Genomic DNA, 25700 nt, shown 5'->3' with positions numbered 1-25700 from the left:
CAGATAGAAGAATAAATTGTAATTAAATGAAAAGTAAAAATAAAAATGTGGTCAATAAAAAATAGCAAATTTCACCACGAATCATTGAAGGGTTGCAGCAGAAGGTGGCTATTCAGCCTATCATGTCCAAACCAACTCTCTGCAAGATATACTTAGCTTGTCTTACTCTCCTGCTTTTTCCGAAGTGGTCCTGCAAATCTTTTTTTAAATAATTACCTAATTGCCCTTTGAAAGTCAGGACATTTTCAAATCTCCTCTAAATCCTTACTTCTGAAAAGAAGCATACAGCTATAGGTTTGTCACTCAACCTTCATATCAAAGTATTGTACAATGGTGCAAGGGTCTGAAAGGTTTAGTATTAAGATGTGTGTGAATCATTAATATGAGGATGTTGTATGCATTTGGCAGAGGGGAATGGCTTTGGATTTTGAAGGAGTAAAACCGAACATCAAAATGTTCCTCAGTCTCTGTAATATTGGCAATCATAAGATCAGAAGAAATAGGACCAGTCCCTCAGACATTCTCTGCTATTCAATAGGATCATGGCAGATCAAATATTCCTTATGTTCACTTTCCTGTCCTTGATTCCCTGACTAATCAAGCAGCTTTCTATCTCAGCCTTAAATACACACAAGGGCTCTGCCACCCTCTCCCCAGTTTTCTGCAGCAAGGAGTTCCAAAGACTCTCAATCCTTAGAAGAAATTCCTCCACATTTCAGTCTTAAATTGGCATCTCTTTATTCCGAGACTGTGGTCTCTGGTACTGGACTCTCCTGTGAGGGTAACATCCTTTCAGCACTTACCTGTAGGGTTCAATGAGATCACTCATTTTTAAAAACTCCAGAGTGTACAGTCCTGGCCTATTTAACCTTAGCTTACAATACAATCCCTTCATACCAGAGATCATCTTGCGAACCTTCTCTGAATTCTCGACAGCAAAACATCTTTCCTTAAATAAGGGGACCATAACTGCTTACAGTACTCCAGATGTGGTCTTGCCAGCACCTTGAACATTTGCAGCAAGACTTCCCTACGCTGCTCCTCCTCTTGAAATAAGGACCAACATTCCATTAACCTTCCTGATTACCTGGTGCATCTGTGTGCTAGCTTTCTGTGTTTCACGCACAAGTGCCCCCAAGTCCCTTCTCTTGCAGCTTTCTGCAATTTCTCTCCATTTAAATAGTACACAATTCTTGAGTTCTCCCTTCCAAAATAAACAACTTAACATTTTCATATATGAAAATACACATACCAATTTTATGCCCTCTAACTTAACCTATCAATATCTCTTTGTAATGTTTGTGTCTCTCTTGCAAATATTTTTGTATTGTCTGTAGGTTTCCTAAAAAAGCTCTGATGAATTAGTCAGATATGACTTTCATTTCATGGAGGCCAATCTGACTCTGCTTGACTAGTTTATGATTTTCTAAATGCATTATTCCTTCCTTAATAACTGATTTCTGACAATAGATATTAGGCTAATTGGCAGACAGTTACTCCTGTTTGCCTCCCTCTGTTTTTGAATAGAGTGTCACATCGCCAGTTTTCTAATCAACCGGTACTTCTCAAATATCCAAACACTTTTGGAAAATTACAACCAATTCCACTAGTAGGAGAGACTAGTTTTTTTACGATCCTAAGAGGCAAGCCATCAGGGCCAGTGGACTTGTCTACCTTTAGCCCCATTAGTTTGTCTAATATGGCTAAAGTGATGGTGATGATATTTAAGTCCTCCCACATATTCTTTAGTATTAATAGAATGTTTAAAGTATCTTCTAATATCAAGCTGGATATAAAATACATATTTAACTCCTCTGCCATTTCCTTGATCTCCAAAACCTTCTCCTGAGATTCATTTTCTAAGGGGACTACGTCCACTTTGACTTTTCTCTTCCTTTCCAGATATTTAAAGAAGCTCTTATAGTCAGTTTTTATATTCCTCACTAGTTTGCCTTTGTACTTTATAATTGTTTTTGACCTCCTTTGCTGGCTTGTGAATTTATCCCCCTCTTTGGGACAAATCACTTACCTTGGCTCCCTTCTATGCTTTTTTCTATCAACTTAAGTCCATCAGACCATAAGACACAGGAGTAGAATTAGGCCATTCAGCCCATCAAGTCTGCTTCGCCATTTGATCATGGCTGATGGGTTTCTCAACACCATTTTCTTGCCTTTTCCCTGCAAACTTTGATCCCCTTACCAACCAAGAACGTATCTGTCTTAAATACACTCAATGCCTTGGCTTTCAGAGACTTCTGCAGCAATGAGTTCCACAGATTCACCACCTTCTGCCTGAAGAAATTCCTCTACATTTCAGTTCTAAAGGGTCATCCCTTCATTCTGTGAGGATATGCCCTTGGCTCCTACTCTCTCCTACTAATGGAAACATCGTCTGTATGTCCACTCTTGCAAACCCCGTTCAATGCCAGCACATCCTTCCTTAGATACGGGCCTAAATCTTCTCACAAATGTGGTCTGATCAGAGCCTTATACTGCCTTAGCAGTACGTTTCTGCTCTTGTATTCTAGCCCTCTTGAAATGAATTCTAATATTATATTTGATTTCCTGTATGTTAACTGTAAGAGAATCCTGAATGAGAACTCTAAAGTAACTCTGTTTGAGATTCTGAAGCCTTACCCAGTTTATAGAAGTCTATGGCTCTATTCTTCCTACAAAAGTGCATAACCTCACACTTTCCCACATGGTTTTCCTCTACCACAACTTTACCCCCTCTTCTGGTCTGTCCAAGTCCTTCTGCAGCCTCTCCACTTCATCAACACTACCTGCCTCTTCACCTATCTTTGTGTCATCTGCAAACTTAGCATCAAGGCCCTCAGTTCCTTTGTCCAGATTGTTAATGTATAATGTGAATACTAATTGTCACAACACAGATCCCTGAGGAACAGAAGTCACCGGTTGCCATCCTGAAAAAGACCCCATTCTCTGTCTACTGCCAATCAGCCAAACCTCTATCTTATTTCATGGCTCCCTGTGTAACACCTTGTCAAAGGCCTTATGGAAATCCTACTAGATCACGTCTGCTGGCTCTCCTTTATCTAACTTGTTCATTACCTTCTCACAGAACTCTAACATTTGTCAGACATAACCTCCCCTCAATGAAGCTGTGCTGGCTCAGCCTTATTGTACCATCCACGCCTATGTACTCTGCAATCACAACCTTAAAAAATGGACTCCAAAATCTTCCCAAGACCAAGATCAGACAAACTAGTCTGTCTTCTTGTCTTTGCTCCCTTCCCTTTTTAAACCAGGGTGTTCCATTAGCCATTTTCTTGTCCTCTGGAACTCTCCCCGACTCCAGTGATTTCTGAAAGATCACCACCAAATGCCTCCAAAATCTCCTGAGCTACCTGCTTCAGAACTCTGGGGTGTAATCCATCTGGTCTAGGCGATTTATCCACCTTCAGACCTTTCAGCTTCCCCAGCATTTTCACCTGAGTAATGGCCACTACTCTATCCCTCACCTCTGAATTTCTTGACATTTTGGTACTATACTGGGGTCTTCCACTGTGAAAACTGATGAAAAGTACTAGTCAATTCCTCTGCCATTTCTTTGTTCCCCATTATTACTTTTCCAGCCTCATTTTCCAGTGGTTCAATGTCCACTTGTGCCTCTCTCTTACTTTTGATATCCAAAATATACATAGATATCTTGAAATCTTTTTTTTATTTCAGTTCTTACTAACAAGGCAACTCCACCCAGTCGGTCTACCTGCCTGTCCCTTCGATAGGATATGTATGGTTGAATGTTTAGTTGCCAGCCCTGATCCTCTTGCATTCATGTCTCTGCCAATTTCAATCTGCACTACAAACTCATTCACCTTGTGCATTTAAGTATTACACTTTCAGTCTAGTGTTGACTGCCCTCTTTCTCATAATTGTGCACTCATCTGCTTTGCCTGAAGCTAGATTCCTGACCATTTCCATATGCTGTGTCATATTATTGGTTTTGGAAACCTCTGCTGAACTCTCCTCCCTTTTTCCTAATTTTCCATGCAATTGAAAACCTCATAACACACACTATTTATTTAAAGTCCTATCCACAGCCCCATTATGCAATTTGCCAGGACTCAAGTGGAGCCCGTCCCATTGGAATTGCTCTTTCCTTCCCTAGTCCTGGTGCCAATGAACCAAATTTGTTTTTCCCATATCAATCTTTTTAAACTTGTTGAACCTGTGCCAATTAGGTCACATTTCAGGTAGCAATCCAGACATCATCTTTTTTGTTCCTGTTTTTTTGATTTAGCCCCTGGCTGCTCAAATTCACTCAGTAGAACCTCCTTCTTCCTATATTGTCAGTACCTACATAGACCGTGAAAACTGGATCTTGCCCTTCTCAATTCAAGTTCCTCTACAGTCCAGATGGTACTTCCTGAACCCAGGTACCAGACAGACACCTCAGCCTTTGCGACTCTCTATCTTGGCCACAGAGAACAGTGTCTATTCCCCTAACTATATATCCCTGATTACAACTACATTGCTCTTTTCTCCCCCTTCCTAAATGGCTCCCTGTACAATGGTATTATGGTCAGTTTGCTCATCCTCCCTACAGCCCCCCACTCTCGTCCACACAGGAGGCAAGAATCTCAAACCTAGTAAACAAGCTCAAGGGCTGACTCTCCTTCAGCACCACCTCCTGAATCCCTCTACATGCCTCACGCAGTCACACCCTCCTGTCCCTGACTACTGACTAAACTAAAGGTGGTTAATCTAAGGAGTGTGACTGCCTTCTGAAACACAGCGTCCAAGTAACTCTCCATCTCCCTGATGGGTCACAGTGTTTGAAGCTTAGACTCCAGTTCATCAACTCTGAGCAGGAGTTCCTCAAGCAACCAACACTTATACAGATGTGGTCACTATGAATCACAATGGGGTCCACCAGCTCCCACATCATGTAGGTACAACACATTGCCTGACCCTGCAGCTCTATTTTGTTTACTTAGTTCACAATCTGATATTTAAAAATTTCCATCTGGTCTTTGAATTTGTAACCTTTAAATTTTTTCCCCTTTTTACCTTCAATTTGAAAGTCACTTAGATAGTCAAAGATAGTCAAATTAGTAGCTATTACCAACCAATGAACTTATAGTTTGCCATAAGCGTTTCATGATTTTGTATTGAGCCCTCAATTCTGGCCTTCAATCTATTCTGATGGAAAAAGCCTTAAAAACTGAACCAACAAAAGCAAGAAAAAGCACCCCTTTCCCCTCTGCACTGCTTTCCAAATTCCCTGAACTATATGTCCACTTGGGCTGTGTCTCACTCCAGATACAATCTTTCCTTCCTGACTGTTTGAAGCTTATTGAAGCTTACTTAATACTCTCCTTAACTTCCGTGGTTAGCCATGGTTGGTTTATCCCTCTCGAAGAATCTTTCCTCCTTACTGGGACATATTTTTTGCTGAAAGTTCATTAATTACCACCTTAAATGTCTGCCATTGCTTGCTTATTGTCATTCCTGCTAATCCATTCATCCAGACCACTTTAGCTAACTGTAGCCTCATTTCACTGTAATTCCCTTTAAGTTAAACACAACCGTTTCCAACCAAAGTTTCTCACTCTCAAACTGAACATAGAATTCTGTCAAATCATAATCATTACTTCCTAGGGGATTTTTTAATCTGAGGTAATTTATTAAACTGCCTTGTTTCCTATTTACCAGACCAAAGATAAACTGGTTGGCTCCAAGAGATGGTGGAAATGCACAGCCGGTCAGGCAGCATCTGAGGAGCAGGAGAGTCGACGTTTCGAGCATAAGCTCTTCATCAGGAAATGCTCCACTCATTCCTGACGAAGAGCTTATGTTCAAAATGTTGACTCTCCTGCTCCTCGGATGTTGCCTGACCGGCTGCACTTTTCCAACACCACATTTTCCGGCTCCGATCTCCAATATTGGCAGTCCTCACTTTCTCGTGGCTCCATGACATATTGTTTTAGGAAACTATCCTTAATGCACTCTATGAATCCATTGACATTGTTACCTTCTCCAATTTGTTGAACTCAATCAGCATGAAGAATAAAGTCAAACAAAAATTATTGGTCTATCCTTTATCAAAACATTTACCAATGTAATATGTATTTAGTTTCTCAGACAGTAAACCAGATCTTATTTATGCAGTTATTGAACTGTTCTCACCAAACCATACACGACAAAATGGACTTTGCTGATCAAAGAGGATAGTGACAGAAAAGGTACCATGATGAGTACTGGTGAGGAGTCATCTGTCAACCTCATGTAAATAGTGCAGCCTCCAATTGGCTGCAGCATTCATAATACTGGCACCTGTGGAGATCTAATGTTTCTTCAGGCTCAGCTAGAAAGAGGTTGCTTGAGCAAACAAACAGTCAGTAACCAAAACAGCTGAACATTTGACCACCTACAAAAGAAATTCTCATGGCAAGATTCTACAAGGCAGCACCTACAGTTAATGATAAAAACACTTGTGACCAGATATAAGACATAAGTGGGGAGGGAGAGCTAGAAAGCCCATGAAAATGGAGAACCAATTATAGCTGTTAGAGATTGCATCAAGTGACAAACATCTGTGGGAACAATCCCAAGATTGAGCCAAACAGCAACTGACATTAAAATGTCCATTAGCAAATTTGAAATTCACAGTGGGAAAGAGAATTTCTTGAAAAGTATAGGTTACAGGTTGGGAATGCTAAAAACAAACAATGTACTTGCTGCTTAGATCCAGCATCATAGCATTGTTAGCACTATCAAGAGGCATAGCTAAAGGAAGAGAAATTAAGAATGCCACATGCAGTTAAGATGGTAGACCTAGGAAAGTGGCAATGCCAGACTAAAAGTGACAACAAAACAAATTACAAGCCTTATCAGACAAAGACAGTAATTGGGAGAATATTATGATTGCAGGAATGGCAGGAGATCAACTAGTTGAATTGTAGTAGATCCAGGAAACATTTAAATTGCAGATGATCGGCGTCATCCAGGAAAAATATTGAGGCAATGAGGATTATTAGTAGAGCCATAGGCAATGGCAATCTGTTGAAGGAACAGGATTTGTATTCCATAACAGTGAAGACCAGGATTCATTCTGTAAAGCCCTTAAGGAAAGGGGAAATGTTTATTAAGCCACAGTCAGAGGGATTCACTTATTAGTGAGATTCCTTTGGGGAAAACTATGAAAGAGGAGGAAATCGTCCACTTTAGATAAAAAAAACAGGAACCTTTCATTTGATTGCACAAGCAGAAGAAGCTTTCAGTTCAGCTGTATACAGTAGCAGCATTGCTACTCAATTAAAAGACTTTAAAGGATAAACAGATATTCACATTAGGAAGACATAACAGTCGAAATAATATTGTCAATAAGATTTAACTTTAGGGATGAATCACATGGAAACTAGAATCAAACATCTTGGAGGAGAAAATAATTCTCACAATACAGAATTACTTCCAAACCAAATACTAAATTAGAGGCCACCCAAGTAAATACACTTTTGTAATTCACCAGGTCTCTTAGCATCTATGGAGAGAAAAATATATTTAGCATTTTGAATCCAAAATGACTCTTCTTCAGAACAGGTTCAATCTAAAGTTTCTTCCTCTCACGCTGTCCCAACCAGTACCCTTCCACCGACAGCCTCATCCACCTGGCTGAACTGGTCCTCACCCTCAACAACTTCTCCTTCCAATCATGCCACTTCCTCCAAACCAAAGGGGTAGCCATGGGCACCTGCATGGGACCCAGCTATGCCAGTCTGTTTGTTGGGTATGTGGAACAGTCCATCTTCCGCAGTCACATCGGCACCACACCCCACCTGTTCCTCCACAACAGCGATGACTATATCGGTGCCACCTCGTGCTCCCATGAGGTGGTTGAACAGTTCAACTTTTCCAACACCTTCCACCCGACCTCAAATTCACCTGGACCATCTCGGGCACTTCCTTCCCCTTCCTGGACGTCTCCATCACCGTGTCTGGTGACTGACTAACCACAGAGATCTACTACAAGCCCACCAACTCCCACAGCTACCTAGACTATACCTTCTCCCCCCCCACCTCCTGTAAAAATGCCATCTCTTATTCCCAATTCCTCTGTCTCTGCTGCATCTGTTGTCAGGATGACCCATTCCACCTCAAAGTCCCAGATGACCTCCTTCCATGATCGCAACTTCCCCTCCCACATGGTTGATGAAGCCCTCCAGCGCATCTCCTCCACTTCACACACCACCGCCCTTGAACCCCATCCTTCCCAATGTAACAAGGACAGAACCCCTCAGGTCCTCACCTTCCACCCCACCAACCTCCACTATGCATTACATCATCCTCTGCCACCTCCAAATGGACCCTACCACAAACGATACATTTCCCTCCCTACCCCTATCAGTGTCCCAGAGAGACCATTCCCTCCATGACTTCCTAGTCAGGTCACGCCCCCCCATCAGCCCACACCCCACTCCTGGCACCTTTCCCTGCCACAGCATGAAGTGCAAAACCTGCTCCCACACCTTTCCTCTCACCTCCGTCCAAGGCCCCTAGGGATCCTTCCACATGCAACAGAAATTTACCTGTACTTCGGCCAATGTCATATACTGCATCCGTTGCACCTGGTGTGGTCTCCTCTATAACGGGGAGACAGGACGCCTTCCTACGGATCGTTTCATGGAACACCTCTGGGACACCCGCACCCACCAAATCCAAGCCCCGTGGCTGAACACTTCAGCTCCCCCCCCACTCAATCAAAGGCATGCAGGTCCTGGGCCTCCTCCATCGCCAAACTGTTACCACCTGACGCCTGGAGGAGGAATGCCTCATATTCCACCTTGGGACCCTGCAAACACATGGGATAAATGTGGGTTTCAACAGTTTCCTCATTTCCCCTCCTCCCACATTATCCCAGTCCCAAGCCTCCAACTCGGCACTACCCTTTGGACCTGTCCATCACTCCCCCCTCTAACCTATCACCTTCGCCTTCACCTTCATGTACCTATTGCTTTCTCAGCTATCTTTCGCTGCCTGTGCATTACTGGTGAAGGTTAGATGTGGATTGCCAATAAAGCAGGCTGATTTGTCCTGTATGGTGTTAAACTCCATAAATATTGTTAGAGCTGTAGTCATACAGGCAAGTGGAGAGTATTCCATTTGCACCTGACTTGTACCTTGTGAACAAGCACAGGGAAGACAGAAGGCAGGTTACTCGCCATAGAATTCCTTGCCTCCAACCTGCTCTTGCAGCACTGTAACTATTTGGCTGGCCCAATTCAGGTTCCGATAATATAATGACAATCTCCAGAATGTTGATATTGGAGGAATTCAGTGATAGCACAGCCACTGAACATCAAGGGGCAACGATTAGATTCCCTCCTTTTGGAGATGTTGATTGCCTGGCACTTGTGAGGTGAATGTTACTTGCCAATTAACAGTCCATGTCTGGATGTTGTTCAAGTCTTTCTTTGGTAGAAACAGAGTGCTTCAGTGTCTCCGCTGTTATGAAAGGAATTGAGCACCCACACTTCTGACTGTATGTTAGAGGAGCGATCATTGATAGTAGCAGTTGAAGATGGTTGGGTTTACTGAGGAACTAAGGACCCGAGTGGTTCAGTGGTACTGTCCTGCCTCTGAAATAGGAGGCTGTGTTCAGATCCCAACTGCTCCAAAAGTGCATAATTTGGTTGGGTTAATCAAATTGGTAAGGGGAGCTATGACAACAAATTCATAGGGTCATTAAGGACTGCTTTTGAGAGCAATAGGTCATAAAACCAATCAGGGAGCAGGCTAACATTTATCAGATCCAAGATAATGAGGCAAGTTTAACAAATGTTGGCAGACCAAAGGATTCCCAAGGAAGTAGACATGATAGGATTTAATATTTAGTTCATAACTGAGGAATGTGGGTCAGAAACAACTGTTTAAATTAATAGAGGGAATTACAATGAAATGAAGATAGAGTTAGTTCAAGTAAACTGGGCAGAAAGATTACAGGGAATGACAATAAGCAAACAGTGGCAGACATTTAAGGAGGTAATTCGTGATTCTCAGCAAAAATACATCAGATTAAGGAGGAAAGATACTTAGAGGGATAAACCAACCATGGCTAACCAAGGAAATTAGGAAGACTACTAAGTTGAATAAAGTCAGTGATCACCAAAGACTGGGATAAGTTCAAAATCCAGCAAAATAGGACTAAAACAATAAAGACATAGAAAATAAACTACAAAAGCAAACTAACAAGGAATATAACAACTGACAATAAGAGTTTATTTAAGTATCTAAAAAGGAAGTGAGAGATCAAAATGGATAAAGTACCCTTCAAAAATGAATCTGGGGACACAGTTTTGGGGACCAAGGAAATAGCTGATGTTTTGCATCAATTTTTATAATGGAAGATACTTCGAACAGTCTAGTAATGCTAAAAGAAATGGGGAAAGAATGAAATATCGTTACCATCACGAAAGAAGTAGTATTAGACAAACTAATGTCGCTAAAAGGTAGACAACTGCATGTGGCCCTAATGGCTTGCATCTTAGGATCGTAAAAGAAAAAAACACAGAGAAAATGGATGAATTAGTTGTAATTTTTCAAAAGTCCTTGGATTCTTGAGAAGTGCCAGAGGATTGGAAAACTGACAATATTACACCCTATTCGAAAAGTGCTGGAAACAACTGTTATAATGTATATTAATGACTTGGAAGAAAGAAGTGAATGGACTGTTGCCAAATGTGCAGATGGCACTAAAATTAGGTGGAAAGGCAGATCGAGAAAGGGATACAAACAATTTAGAGAGAGAGATATTGATAGGTTAAATGAGTGGGAAAAACATTGGCAAATGTAATATCATGTGGGAAAATGAAAAATTGTTCATTTTAGAAGAGAGAACAAAAGAACATAATATTATTCAAATAGAGAGAAACCACAAAAAGCTACAACACAATGGAGGTACTTATGCATGAAACACCGAGCTAGCACACACGTGCAGCAGGTAATCTGAAAGGCTAATGGAATGATGTCCTGATTTCAATGGAATAAAGATTTTATTTCAGGCGAGGCTATTCAGAGGAGTTTCACAAGGATTATCCCTGGTTTGGAGAGATTATCTTTGGAGCAAAGGCTAAACTGATTGGAACTTACTCACTGGAGTTTACAAGAATGAGTGGTGATCTCATTGAAACATACAGGATTCTTAAAGGGCTTGACAGGGTAAATGTTAAGAAGATGTTTCTCCTCATGGGACAGTCTAGAACCAGAGGGTATAGTCTCAGAATAAAGGGACACCAATCAGAGTCATTATGTATTCTGTAAAGCTGAGATAGATAGATTCTTCATCAGTTGGGAAATTAAGGATTACTGGGGAGGGGCAAGCAAGTGGACATGAGGATCCGCCATGACCCCATTGAATGGTACAATGGTTTCAAGGGACCATACAATCGACTGTTCGTATATCTTATGGTCTTATGCCAATCATTTGGGGGTGGGGAGCATTTGTATTTATTCCAAACTTGCAAATGATACACATTATCACTTAGCTTTGTATCTCATGTACCCTCTTTGCCCTCCTAATTTCCCTCTGAAGTATATTCCTACTGTCCTCATGCTCCTCTAGAGATTCACTGTCTATACCTGACAGCTGCCTCCTCCTTTTTCTTGACCAGAACCTCAATTTCTCTAGTCATCCAGCGTTCCCTACACCCGAGGGGTAGCCTTACAAAGGTTTATAAAATCACAAAGGGCAGGAAAAGGGTGAATAGCCAAGGTCTTTTTTTTTTAGGGCAAGGGAGTATAAAACTAGATGGCATAAGTTTACGGTGCGAGAGGAAAGATTTAAAAAGGACCCAAGGGGTAATATTTTCAAAAGGTGGTGGGAGTGTATGGAACAAGCTGCCCGAAGACGTGTGGAGACCAGTACAATTACAACATTTAAAAGGCATCTAGATGGGTTCAAAGTTTGGGAGAAGATTTGTAGCTCGGGTGCTCGTTGTTGTGGTTCTGTTCGCCGAGCTGGGAATTTGTGTTGCAGACGTTTCGTCCCCTGTCTAGGTGACATCCTCAGTGCTTGGGAGCCTCCTTTGAAGCGCTTCTCTTGCTTCACAGGAGGCTCCCAAGCACTGAGGATGTCACCCAGACAGTGGATGAAACGTCTGCAACACAAATTCCCAGCTCGGCGAACAGAACCACAACATCTAGATGGGTACATGAATAGGAAGGGTTCAGAGAGAAATAGGCCAAATGCTGTCAAATGGGACTGGGTCCGATTGGGATATCTGGTCGTTGCACATGAATTAGAACAAAGGGTTTGTTTCTGGGCTGTATGACTAACTCAATGTGTGCTATGAGGAAGTAGTAAAGCAGCTTGACGATGACTTGGACAGGTTTAGTAAAAGGGCATGAACATGGCAGACAATGGACTATAATGTTGAAAAATGTGAGGTTATCCACTTTGGTAGGAGAATGAGGTATGTAGAGTATTTCTTCAATGGTAAGAGGTTTGAAAATATAGAAGTGCAAAGGGACATATGTTCCTTGTCAATACGGCTCTGAAGGCTAGCATACAGATGCAGCAAGTTTTAGGAAAGCTAATGGAATGCTAACCATAATTTTCAGAGGATTTGGATGGTGAGGCAGACTCTATAGGCTGAATGACTTACTCCTGCTCCTAATCTAACTTGTTGCTTTCCTGAAATAAAGTACAATCTTATTTCAATCAAGAGCCTCTTCTGGCTGGAATAGTAAGTGGTCTTCCTTTAATCACAATTGACAAAGCAGATCCTATAGTTTCTTAACAGGTTAGAAGATAATGGCATCAAATCATTCAGATGGTCCCACACCATGAGGAGCTGTGAGGATTCATCTTATAACATTAAAGTTTCATTCCCAGCACTATTCTCAACAACTTTACTGCAACTTCTCCAATGCTTCCTGAAGTGTGGTGCCCAGAATCAGGTGTAGTAGTCCAGATAGGGCCAACCAAGTGGTTCAGCGGTTAGCATTGCTGCCTCACAGCACCAGGGTCCCAGGTTCAATTCCAGCCTTGGGTGACTGTGTGGAGTTTGCACATTCTCCCTGTGTCCGCATGGGTTTCCTCCAGGTGCTCCGGTTTCCTCCCACAGTCCAAAGACGTGCAGGTTAGGCGAGTTGGCCATGCTAAATTGCCCACAACATTAGGTATATTAGTCAGAGGGAAATGGGTCTTAGTGGGTTACTCTTCAGAGGGTCAGTGTGGACTGGTTGGGCCTGTTTCCACACTGTAGGGAATCTAATGTAATAAAAAAAGTGTTTTGTAAAGGATTACCATTACTTCTTTACTTTTGGACTCCATAAGCCCATAAGATATAGGTATAGAATGAGGCTATTTGACCCATTGTGTCTTCTATGCTATTCAGTCATGGCTGAAATGTTTCTGAACCCCAATCTCCTGCCTTCTGCCCATAATTCTCTGACTATTTGTAAAATCCAAGATCCTTTTTATCAGCTTTCTCAAACCTCTGCCACCTTGTGTACATATACATCCAGATCCCTGCTTCTGCACCTTCTATTGAATCATATCCTTTATGTTATATTGTCTCTCCTTGTTCTATCAAATGTGTTACTTCAAACTCATTTCCAGTAAATTCCATCTGTTAGGTGTCTGCTCAGTGTAACCACTGAAGTTCTCATGTAGTCAATCACGATCATCCTCACAATTCGTAGTGCTTCCAGGTTTGTATCATCTGCAAATTATGAAATGGTACCTGCTAATACATGAAGTCTAGATCACGAATACAGATTTTTAAAAACTCATGATACCAACCTTGTGAACATCACTTTAGATCATCCTCCAGTCCATACAGGAACTATTCCCCACTATTCTGTTTCCTATTACTCTGTGAACTTTCACCCCATGCTGCCACCTTCCCTTTTATTTCATGAACTTCAACTGTAAAAAAACTCATCTGACCACTCTTTTGGAAAAAGGTAAGTCACCATAACAGTGCGAACCAAAAATCTGTTTCATGCCAAATCATGACAATAGCTTATAAGGTTTTAACACAATGGTTTGACCTTATTCACATTATTAAAGGCATTCTGGAAATCTAGTCTTTTACATCTTATACACTACATTGGTAAACTTTGTCCATTATATCTTCAAAGAATTCAACATGGTTGGTCAAGCATTTGTTTAGCTGTTGGCATTCGTTATCATGTATTTGATTTCTAGATACTGTTTCAGCTTGTACCCATTTAATAAAGATTGCATTATTTTCCTCCCAGCAATGTTAAGCTGGCTATGGTTTTAACACACAGTATTTTCCTTTATAAATATATTGAAAATGTTAGTTTTCTTGGAGTGCAGGTTCATAGCTCCTTGGAAGTAGAGTCACAGGTAGATAGGATAGTGAAGAAGGGGTAGATAGGATAGTGAAGAAGGTGTTTGGTATGCTTTCCTTTATTGGTAAGAGCATTGAGTACAAGCGTTCGGAGGTCATGTTGTGGTTATATAGGACATTGGTGAGGCTACTGTTGGAATATTGCATACAATTCTGGTCTCCTTCATATCAGAAGGATGTTGTGAAACCTGAAAGGGTTCAGAAGGATGTTGCCAGGGTTGGAGGATTTGAGCTATAGGGAGAAGCTGAACAGGCTGGGGCTGTTTTCCCTGGAGCGTCGGAGGCTGAGGGGTGACCTTATAGAGATTTACAAAATCACGAGGGGCATGGATAGGACGAATAGACAAAGTCTGTTCCCTGGGATGGGGGAATCCAGAACTAGAGGGCATAGGTTTGGGGTGAGAGGGGAAATATATAAAAGAGACTTAAGGGGCAACTTTTTCATGGAGAGGATATGTGTATAGAATGAGCTGCCAGAGGAAGTGGTGGAGGCTAGTAAATTGCAACATTTAAAGGGCATCTGAATGGGTATACGAATAGGAAGGGATATGGGCTGGGTGCTGGCAAGTGGGTTATAGATTGGGATATCTGCTTGGCATGGATGAGTTGAACCAAAGGGTCTGTTTTCGTGCTGTGCATCTCAATGACTCTATGACTCATCAGTCCAATAGCACTACAGATTAATCTGAATAAATATTATTAAATATATGTAAGGGCTTCTGCTATTTTTGCTCTCACTCGTTTATCCAGATGTGCTCTGCCCAAAGACAGGTGCTTAGCTCATCTGTTCTTGCTGTATTTAGACCGGTTTTCCTTGGCAGTTTGTTTTAAACCAGTGTTGATTTGCCCATACTTTTTTCAGGGGCAGGGCAAGAATGAAGGTACCAAGTCTGCCTCAGCCAGAGCAGGAATCACACCCACATTGGTTCGAGTTATTCTGAACCACATGCTAGCCATTTAGCCAAATGAACTAACTGATCACACCATCTCTATTGCAGAAGTGAAAACGGCTTGTAGTGTTGTCGAGGTGTTGTGGACCTTGTGGGTGGGGAGCGGTGGAGTAATTTTATATGTTCCTTCTCCACTACAAACGATTCATAATTTTACTGTGGGAAAGGCTGGTGACATTTGTACTTTTTTTTTAACCATACATCCTGTTCATGTCACTACGTATTGAGTATAAAGAAATGTAGAAAGCAAGTGAACAATAACTTGCAGCATAAGCATGAATACTTTTATCATATGCCTGGTGGACAGGAGTCAGCGAATGCCTTGTGTTACAGAACAATATTGTAAAGATTGTATAAACTCACACTCTCATATTATTCCAAAGCATTTCAGTTTTAAATAACTTTAAAAGTTAGCCCACAAAAAGATTGGTATTGCAGTTATATAACACACAATAACTTTGGTATTGGATCTTTTCAGATTACTTTCTAGGCTACATAACCTAAAAGCTACAATTACTATAATGACAGAGACACGGTGCATGTTCTATCCTTAAAGATTATTGCAGACAGGTTATCACTGTTATTTGTAGCAAATGCTAAGGATATGAATAAAGCACCTTGTTTATAAAGAGAAAGTCTAAGCATAAGAGTCTGAGCAACCCAAAACAAGATAGTGGTCTTGAAAGACTTATGCTACCAACTCAAAACCTACAATAATATTTTTCCAGCATAGTTGATATTATTATACAGCTCATCGTCTTTGCATTGTATCATATCTCATGTTAATTTCTATTCAAAGTAAAGGCTTGTGATCATTTGAACTCTGTCATCCTGCACAAGCTTTGACCCACTACTACAGCAATAAGCAATCTTCTCAAAGGGCAGGAAATTAGATGAGATGCTGGATAAGGCCTCCAATAATACAGCAGGGAACTGGAGAGGAGATAGATGATATCAGCAGCATTCACACAGAAAACAGTCCATGTTTTGAGATTATGTCAATTGGCAGCATGTGGACAAGGAAGAGGATGCAGCCAAGTAAGGCTCTTTGGTGGATTCTTTATCTGGTGACGTGGAATCGAGAGGGGATACTATTATGTGAGAAAGCTATTTAATCATAGCCAGAGTAAAAAATGGAACCAAGTGCAGACAGTTTCACTGAACTGGGCAACAAACAAGAGGTGCTGAAGGATATTGTCTTGTTGCCTATTTAGGACAAAGGGTGATGGAGAATCAGAAATGATAATGTACTGTGATTTCAATTACCAAAAACACTTTTAGTAATTTTGGTTAAGGAAGGAAACCTAATTAAGGAGATTCAAGTCAGAGTTTTGGGCACAGATTTGCAAGGCAGTGAATTTTCAAGAACCTTAAAGAATGAATGTAAGTTGTGGATGAGCTCAATAGATAGTATAGCAGGGGTCAAGGAAAAGCATTTCTTGAGGGGGTATTGTCATGATACAGGAAGGGAGAGAAAGCAATAAATCCTTTTGTAGCATGGGCTCTTGCCTCTGCTGAAAGCAGAGCACATAGTTGAAAATCGTATGCCTATAGATAATGAGATTCGGGTGGTGACAGGAACTGATGATAAACAAAAGTATTATTGTTACTTAATTAATCTCTCTATAAGTGTCAATGAGATTGTAATAGTTAGGTGGTTGCCTTTGACCGGCAAAGGCATAATGGACCAGAGGGGCTTTTTCTATGCTGGAGACCTCTGACTATTATTCTCAATTAGTTGTACATGACCTTGCACTTTGAAAAGTTAGTTTTCTTCCTTCTTCTATGATTTTTCTCTCTCGCTCGAAAGTGTTCTGCCCCTTTTTGGGGTGTGTTCATGAGAGGAACCTTACCTAAATTTAAAATGTATCCTTGAAAGATTTCACTAGCTAATATTTTATATATATATTGGCACTTCTTTTTTCTAAGTTCACCATTATCTTGTTTTGTTTTCTGAAAATTAGGTACAGCTCCAATAATGTCAAGCTCAAATTAACTCCAGTATAAATTGTTTCAGAAACCACTAAGTTGAAGGAAGAATTTATTATTCTCAGATGTTACATTCAGCAGCATCTAATTTACATTTCTGAAAGTCTCAGTAATCTCTGGCACACAAACATGGGTGCACATATTGAAGCAGCAGCTGATCATGACACTACAGCAACTCTACCTTTGGTTTTCTTGTAACTCATCTCTATAAAATGTTTGATTATTTTGTCTGTTAAATTGAGTAAAAACTTGCTTGAATCTGAAATTTAGAGGATAAATAATTAATTTCCAAATTGCCCACAGATCTTTGAAATGATAGTGTATCGAAGGGTTCATTGCTTATTAAAATATTTTTAGCTCACAAACGGAACACTAAATCAAAACCTGATCTTATGGTAGTAGAAACTAAATCTCAAAAATCTGGTTCATTTTCTGTCCAATATTTGCTACACTCCAATTTTCTATTCTATATGTTTTCCGTTTAACTTAAAACAGAGTTTCCAGTGATACTTTAGAAGTGAGAAAACTTCCAACAATTGGACAAAAATCAGTTTTGATAGACATATTCTATAATGCATCAAATAATGCATGATTTTTAACTTTATATTTTCAAAGCCTTCTCAAGTCAAATGTCAAGTAAAGACATCATTCAAAAGATAACTCATAGGATTCAAAAAGTAATTTGCCATTATGTACTTTTCTTAGGTTTGACATATTGTTAATACTACACATTCATTCTCTAGTGAACTGAAGCATCACATTACTTTAAACCAGACCGGTTTAAACTGGTTTGATTGGTAACTGGAAGGGTACATTCCTGAGGTCACCCTATTCTCATTCATCATAATTTCTGGAATGTTGTCTACTGTTGACAGATTCATGTCCATTTTTTCACACAACTCAATGTGTAATTTTTCAATCAGGTTCTGTCCCTGTTGAAATAATGAAACCACCTTTATCCAAAACACAAAATGACAGCCAAAGACTTTCAAAATGTTTTTCTTCTGACATTTAATTAAAAGGGTTGCTGTTCCTTGGTCCCCATTCCTACCTTTCCAGTCATGGTCAGAACATCAACAGTTATGGGTGATCTTCACAGTGCTGCAGCATTATCTCTGGTATCTCACAAGGATCTACCCTTTAGGCCATCTTGCACTTATTCCACATCTACATGTTCTATATGCACATCGATGACTCTCTGCTTTATCAATTCCTTCACTGCCTCTTAATACACTATTTACCTAACATGAGCAGAATAACACTACAAAGATTTTTTAAAAACTCTTTAATTCAAGTAGCATTGTTACCATTACTGAAGAAAGGGGAAGAGGGTCCTTTGGGATGGCCTCCCCTTAAACTAGACTGGGACTTGAGTATTGACAAATGGAATAACTAGGGAAGTAGAAAGGGCTACAAAGTTGTCCAGCATGATGGGACTGATAAGTGAATTCAGGAAAAATGTCTACTTAAATATATTAAGATGCCAAGACTATAAAGCAGAGTAGTAATCTGGATAGACCAAGCCAAATAGGGCAGAAAGAAACACAGTTTAACAAAGGTAATAAGGCATTAGAGAATAGTGACTTTGGGAAAAAAAACTAAACATGCAAAGCATTCAAAGCGTAATAGATTAGGTGAGGTGAGAGTGACTTCCGTTTAACAGCAGGGAGCCCAAGTCAAATTTGAGCTTATGAACACTTTCCACGGGATGGCGTCATTCTGAACACAAAGGAAGATGTCTTCATTTGTTCGAAACCAACTATACTAGCTCCAGGATATCTCTGCAGAAGTTCCTCCAGGTAAAGTCCTGGATCTAAATCTTGAGCTGCTTCATCAAAAGTCTTTCCTCCAACAATAACATCAGAAGTGTGGATGTTCACTGGCAATCTGAGAAAGTTGATTGCCTTACACCTGCTAAGGAGATACGGGGGGTGGGGGTGGGGAAACTATTTGTTCAAAAGAATTGAGGACATTTGTTCTTAGTGTCAATGGATCGGTGTAAATAAGGTGATACATTTGTTCACTTGTGGAATGTGTGACAGTATTTCCTTCTCACGTTGGAGGCGTGCATATATCAGTGGGATGTCAGATAACTAAATTGCTGGCTTATATCGAAAACTCTTAACAAAACTCATTCTCGTTAGGAAAAGATCTTTAATTTAATAACGATGAGTGGAATATGCATGTAATAGAACAATCCTGATACGTTTTCATGTATACCACACAGAGCAGATTTGAATGTATGAAACTCAGCTCTCTCATCTGTTCTAGAACGTGGATGTTTCTTTACCCTTACAGGCTAGGAGAACACAAAGTGACATAGTAAGGACGTTGGAAGATATTCATGTGTGAGTGAGAGACAGAGAACTTTCTGTAAGTTACATTCACTGACTGAAGGGTTCAACAGAGAGACAGAGGACGGAAGCTGGGGGAAAGTTTAACTCTCTGTGGTCTGATTTGAGTGTACACTGGCTTGTCATGGATTGAACGTTTGTGTGTTGTTCCGTGGAGCTTGAGATCTGGGAATGTTATGAACTTAATTTGCATTCTGGGAATCTAAGATGATTTTAAAAGAAAAAGCCATTTTGTAGGACAATGATACTGGGCATGTTAGCAGAGCATGATTACCTCATGACCTGTCCCACATGGTTTAAACTAGTCCCTTGTGATGTACTATTAAAAGGGAAGGTTGTCTAGCTAAAGCAACCGGTCATTTGGGCCTGACTGGATCAAGGTTTCCCACTTTGATGTGCATGAGACTTAATTAGTCAAGTGTACTCAGACCTGTCAATGAGTTTCTCTTCCTCTGCAAACTTTTACGATTTTATTGCTGTTTATCTGATTAAGGACATATGGCATTTTTGTAATTTTAATACTAATTTCAGTATGAAGACAGCTTGTTTGCAGCAATAAGGGGAGTAGCCTGAGAGAGCTCTTAGGGGTAAGAGATGGCACGGCTATTCTGCTAATGGCTCAAGCCTGACCTGAAGGTATTTATGTTATAGTGTAACACTGATGCCACTGGTAAATAGAGGTAATAATTTAAACTAAACTGTCTGAAAGAGCGTATTATTCCAGACTACCACAAGGTATGATCCCTGGGTCGAACCAAGAGAGGCTTACAGGTTGAGTCCATCAGGGATTCCCTGAGCCATCTCTAATAGGTACTTTAGCAATTGCAGTGCTGCTTTGCTACTCTGCAGATACTGCAGCAAAATGTGCTCGTTTGCAGCAAGACCATTTCAGCTAATTTGATACATTCCATGTGATATCATGAAATTGGAGATTGCAAAGGCTGCATGGGCCCTGACAACATTCCAGCAACAATACTGCAGACTTGTGCTCCAAAGTTTGCCATAAACTGAGCCAAGCTGTTCCAGTACAGTTACAACATTGGCATCTACCCAACAATACAGAAAATTGCCCAGTTATGTCCTGTACCCAAAAGATCAGGACAAATCCAATCTAGCCAATTACCACCCCAAGAGTCTACTCTCCATCATTGGTAAAGTAACAGAAGTTGTCATCAACAGTCCTGCCAAACTAGTTTCTGCTCAGCAATGACCTGCTGACTGACCCCCAGTTTGGATTTTGTAATGGCCACTCAGCTCTTGAATTCATCACAGCGTTGGTTCAAACATTGACAAAACAATTGAATTCTTCAGGTGAGGTGAGAGAGTGACACCCTTAACACAGAGTCAGAGATGTCAAACAGACCCTTTGGTCCAACTCATCCATGCCAACCAGATAATCTAGTCCCATTTGCCAGCACTTGGTCCATATTGCTCTAAAACCTTCCTATTCATAAACCCATCCAAATGCCTTTTAAATGCTTAATTGTATCAGCATCCACCACTTCCTCTGAGAGCTCATTCCATACACGCACTACCCTGTGTGAAAACGTTGCCCCTTACGTCCCTTTTATCTTTCCCCTCTCACCCTAAACTATGCCCTCTAGTTCTGGACTCCCCGACCCCAGGGAAAAGACTTTGTCTATTTATCCTATCCATGCCTCTCCTGATTTTATAAACCTTTATAAGGTCACCCCTCAGCCTCCCACACTCCAGGGAAAACAACACCAGCCTAATCAGCCTCTCCCTGTATCTCAAATCTTCCAACCCCAGCAACATCCTTGCAAATCTTTCCTGAACCCTTTCAAGTTTCACAACATCCTTCCGATATGAAGGAGACCAGAATTGCATGCAATATTCCAAAAGTGGCCGAACCAATGTCCTGTACAGCCGCAACAGGACCACCCAACTCATATACTCAATGCTCTAATAAGGGAAAGCATGCCAAACGACTTCTACACTATCATATCTACCTGTGACTCCACTTTCAAGAAACTATGAACCTGCACTCCAAGGTCTCCATTCAGCAACACTCCCCAGGACCTTACCATTTAGTGTTCTGATTTGCCTTTCCAAAATGCAGCATCTTATATTTATCTAAATTAAATTCCATCTGCCACTCCTCAGCCCATTGGCCCATTTGATCAATATCCTGTTGTACTCTGAGATAACCTTGCTCGCTGTCCACTACACCTCCAATTTTGGTGTCATCTGCAGACTTACTAACTATACCTCCTAGGTTCACATTCAAATCATTTATATAAAATGACTGAAAGCAGTCAACCCAGCACCAATCCTTATGGTACACCAGTAGCCACAGGCCTCCAGTTTGAAAAGCAACCCTCCACCACCAACCCCTGTCTTCTACCTTCGAGCTAGTTCTATATCCAAATGGCTAGTTCTCCTTGTTTTTCATGAGATCTAACCTTGCTAACCAGTCTCCCATGAGGAACCTCGTTGAATGCCTTACTGAAGTCCATATAGATCATGTCAATCGCTCTGCCCTCATCAATCCTATTTATTATTTTTTTCAAAAAGCTTCTTCAAAAAACTCAGTCAAGGTCATGAGACATGATTTCCCATGCACAAAGCCATGGTGACTATCCCTAATCAGTCCTTGCCTTTCCAAATACATGTAAATTCTGTCCCTCAGGATTGCCTCCAACAACCCGCCCACTACGGATGTCAGGCTCACTGTTCTATAGTTCCCTGGCTTGTCCTTATCACCTTTCTTCAATAGTGGCACCACGTTAGCCAACCTCCAGTCTTCTGCTACCTGACCTGTGACTATCGATGGTACAAATATCTCAGTAAGAGGCCCAGCGATCATTTCCCTAGCTTCCCACAGAGTTCTAGAGTAGACCTGATCAGGTCCTGGGGATTTATCCACTTTCATGCATTTCAAGACATTCAGCACTTCCTCCTCTGTAATATGGACATTTTTCCAGATGTCACCATCTATTTTCCACACAGTCTATATCTTCCACCTCCTTTTCCATACTAAACACTGATGCAAAATACTCTTACTATCTCCTCAAACTTCTGTGGCTCCACACAAAGGCTGCCTTGCTGATCTTTGAGGGGCCCTATTCTCTCCCTAGTTACCCCTTTATCCTTAATATATTTATAAAATCCCTTTGGATTCTCCTTAATCCTATTTGTCAAAGCTATCTCATGTCCCCTTTTTGCCCTCAAGCATACTCCTACTGCCTTTATACTCTAAGGATTCACTTGATCTCTGCTGTCTATACCTGACATATGGTTTCTTCTTCTTCTTAACCAAAAGCTCAATTTCTTTCATCATCCAGCTTTCCTTACAGCTGCCAGCCTTTCCATGAAGGAGACATTTGACCAAGTGTGGTATCAAGGAGCCAGAGCAAACTGAAATCAATGAGAATCAGGAAGCAAACTGGTTTGGAATCATTTACTGGGTGTAACCACTACTGCAGCAGTTTAAGACAGCAGCTTAAAACAATCCTCTCAACATCAGCCAGGGACATGAAATAAAGACTGCCCCAACCAGAGGCACCCACGTCCTGTGAAAGAGTTTTTAAAAATTAGGCTTTGGTCACTAAATAACAAGTGCCATTCATGCCATGCATGTGACAAATAAAAAACATCTCCAACAAGGGAAAATCTAATAATCTCCCCATAATAATTTTGTCATTCCCATCACTGAATCCTTCACCCACAAGGTGCAGGGACTTACTCCCTATCAAAACGTATTAACTGGAAGGGCCATGTGGCTGTAAAATAGATCAGATGCTTGTAGTGACCTGTCACCTCTCAAACCTGTCCAACATCGAGAAGAAACAAGTCAAGATTGTGATAGAATATTTGTCTGAACAAGTGCAACTCCAGCAACACTGAAAAGCTCATCACCGTCCAGCAAAAAGCAGCCAGCTAGATCAAACGCCATCACTTTAGCATTCACTTTCCTGTACTACCAGCACACAACGGCAGTTGCGTGTATCATCTATGAGATGTATTGCAGCAACTCATCAAGGCTCATGCTGGAACCATGACTGCTACCACTTTGAAAGACAACAGCGGCAGACCTATGGGAACACCACCCACCAAGCAATTCTTCTCCAAGCTACACACCACCCTGACTTGGAATTAAATCACTATATCTCTTCCTAACTGTACTGTGAATGCACTTCCACCGCATTGATTGAAGCAGTTAAAAATGTAGATCTCCATGGCCCTTCTTCAGGACAATTATAGATTGCGAACAAATGTGAGCCTTGCTGAAGACCTGCATACTGCACAATCATTTTTAAAATGAATAACGCAGGCAGAAATAAATGGGATTTAGAAAGTATTTGCTGGAAAGTCTCAACAGTTCTAATAACGCCTGTGGAGAGAGAAATAGAGTTATGTTTCTTGTTGAAAATTACTTTTCTTCAGAACTAAATAAATGGGTTTGATTGAAAGGTTATTATGGAGGTGACCTGGCAGAGTGATTATGCTGAACTTTAAATATTCCAGGATATTCAACTTTTATAAGGGATAAACAATATGGAAAAAGGAAATAGAAGCATTTCTGGCCTGTTGATTTGCGGGCTTCCAGCAGCTGGCTCTGTAAATCTCAGATACTGCCTGCTCTGTTGTGCTTTTCCAGCATCACACTCTTGACTTTGCAAATTGAGCCCAGATTTCTGAAGTGATTGGGGAAGAATGTGAAGCTGGGAGTGTATTAGCAACTGCAAAGGATCTCTCCGATGTTGAATCACGTGAAGATCGCTGGTTTGAATATCAGTGGACAGCGGCATGTCCTGGCTCGCTATTGTTTGCCAGATTATTGTGACGTGTCTTTCTTTATACTACAAATGCTAGTAGAGGGCCGGCATAAAGCCAATGGGCCAAATGGCCACTTTCTGCAACGTAAATGTTTATTATTAAATAAAAACAAAGCGAATAAAAGGTATTACTGGCACATATTTCACCAATATTTTTGCAGTAATTGTCAAACTTCTCGGCAGGAATTAATATAAAAGTGATTAAACAGTTAAGGAATATAATTCTTCAAAGCCTAACACAGCACTTTTACAGTTTATACTAATTCCATCCACAAGAGTGACAGATGAGGTTTCGTTTGTTTGCAGCTTGAAGTTACCACGGAAGGACAGCAGATTCCCATTCCATGTGCCCTGTCCCTGGCAGCACGCGTGGTCGAGAAACCTTGCCCCTTTCCCCCCTCTGCACACTCAATGGCCATTCCGGCCGTGGCTGGCAGCCTTCCACTCCCGCGAATGGGGGAGGGGGGGGGGGGGGAAGAGAGCAGAAATCCACCCGCAGACCTGGGAAACCTCAGCGCCAGGTTTTCAAAAGTCAGAGCCCGGGAAGGAGCAGTCAATCCCGGACAGCGGCTCAGCGCCGCCTGGGGCTCCTCTGAAATGGAAATCAAAGTACAGCCGGGGCGAAGCGTCCCCAAACTCACCATGAGGAGGGATGGGAGAGTAACACACACAAAAACCCGGGGGGAGAGAGAGAGAGAGAGAACTCCTCGCCTCCACCGGTAACTCGACTTGTTTCAGAAACAAAAAGCAAAGCCTTAATGAGCAGATTCCCTTTAACCCCCCCATTTAACCCTTTGCGCGCCGCCACTTCACCCAGTAACAACACACACAGAGTGACCCGGGGAAGCAGGGTCTGACAGCCGGAGGTTCCCGGGACACCACATTCCCCAAATATACCCCTCGGCTCATTTCATTCAGTCTCCAATTGGAAATGCAACTATCACAAGGAACATGCAAGAAATTCTCAACTGCTTGTTCCTCCCACTCCCCCCCTCTCTCTCTCTGAAATCCCTGTTACCTTTTTTTTATTTTCCGCCCTGGATCCCGATGGATACAAGCTGATATCCGGTGTTGGTGGGTCTCCCAAGAGCTTGGGGACTGGGGGCACGGAGCACTGGTCGCTGCTACCCCCAGAGACGGTGCAGGACCAGCGGACGGTGAAAGCAGAAACCCGGCGGAGCCCTCACTCAAATACTGAGAGGGGGAGGAGGAACAACAGCGACGTCAGCGAGTGACAGATTACAGCCTGCCAGAGGGAACCGG

The 25700-nt window shown here is 41.4% G+C and overlaps 1 protein-coding gene across 3 annotated transcripts in view; it reads right to left on the bottom strand.

Moving 5' to 3' along the window:
• Positions 1 to 25655, bottom strand: part of dse (dermatan sulfate epimerase) — an 83973-nt gene extending 58318 nt beyond the window's left edge. For 2 of the 3 annotated variants that reach the window (XM_043684803.1, XM_043684798.1), the window contains exon 1: positions 25456 to 25655. The gene's annotated coding sequence lies outside the window, so the exon portion shown is untranslated. The remainder of the gene's footprint in view (positions 1 to 25455) is intronic. The other variant, XM_043684808.1, reaches the window with a different exon arrangement.
• Positions 25656 to 25700: the final 45 nt, after the last annotated feature.

The sequence above is a fragment of the Chiloscyllium plagiosum genome, chromosome 3 (genome assembly GCF_004010195.1).
Source record: "Chiloscyllium plagiosum isolate BGI_BamShark_2017 chromosome 3, ASM401019v2, whole genome shotgun sequence".
NCBI lineage: Eukaryota > Metazoa > Chordata > Chondrichthyes > Orectolobiformes > Hemiscylliidae > Chiloscyllium > Chiloscyllium plagiosum.
The sequence above is the reverse complement of the archived record's forward strand: the minus strand, read 5'-3'. Positions and strand labels throughout refer to the sequence as shown.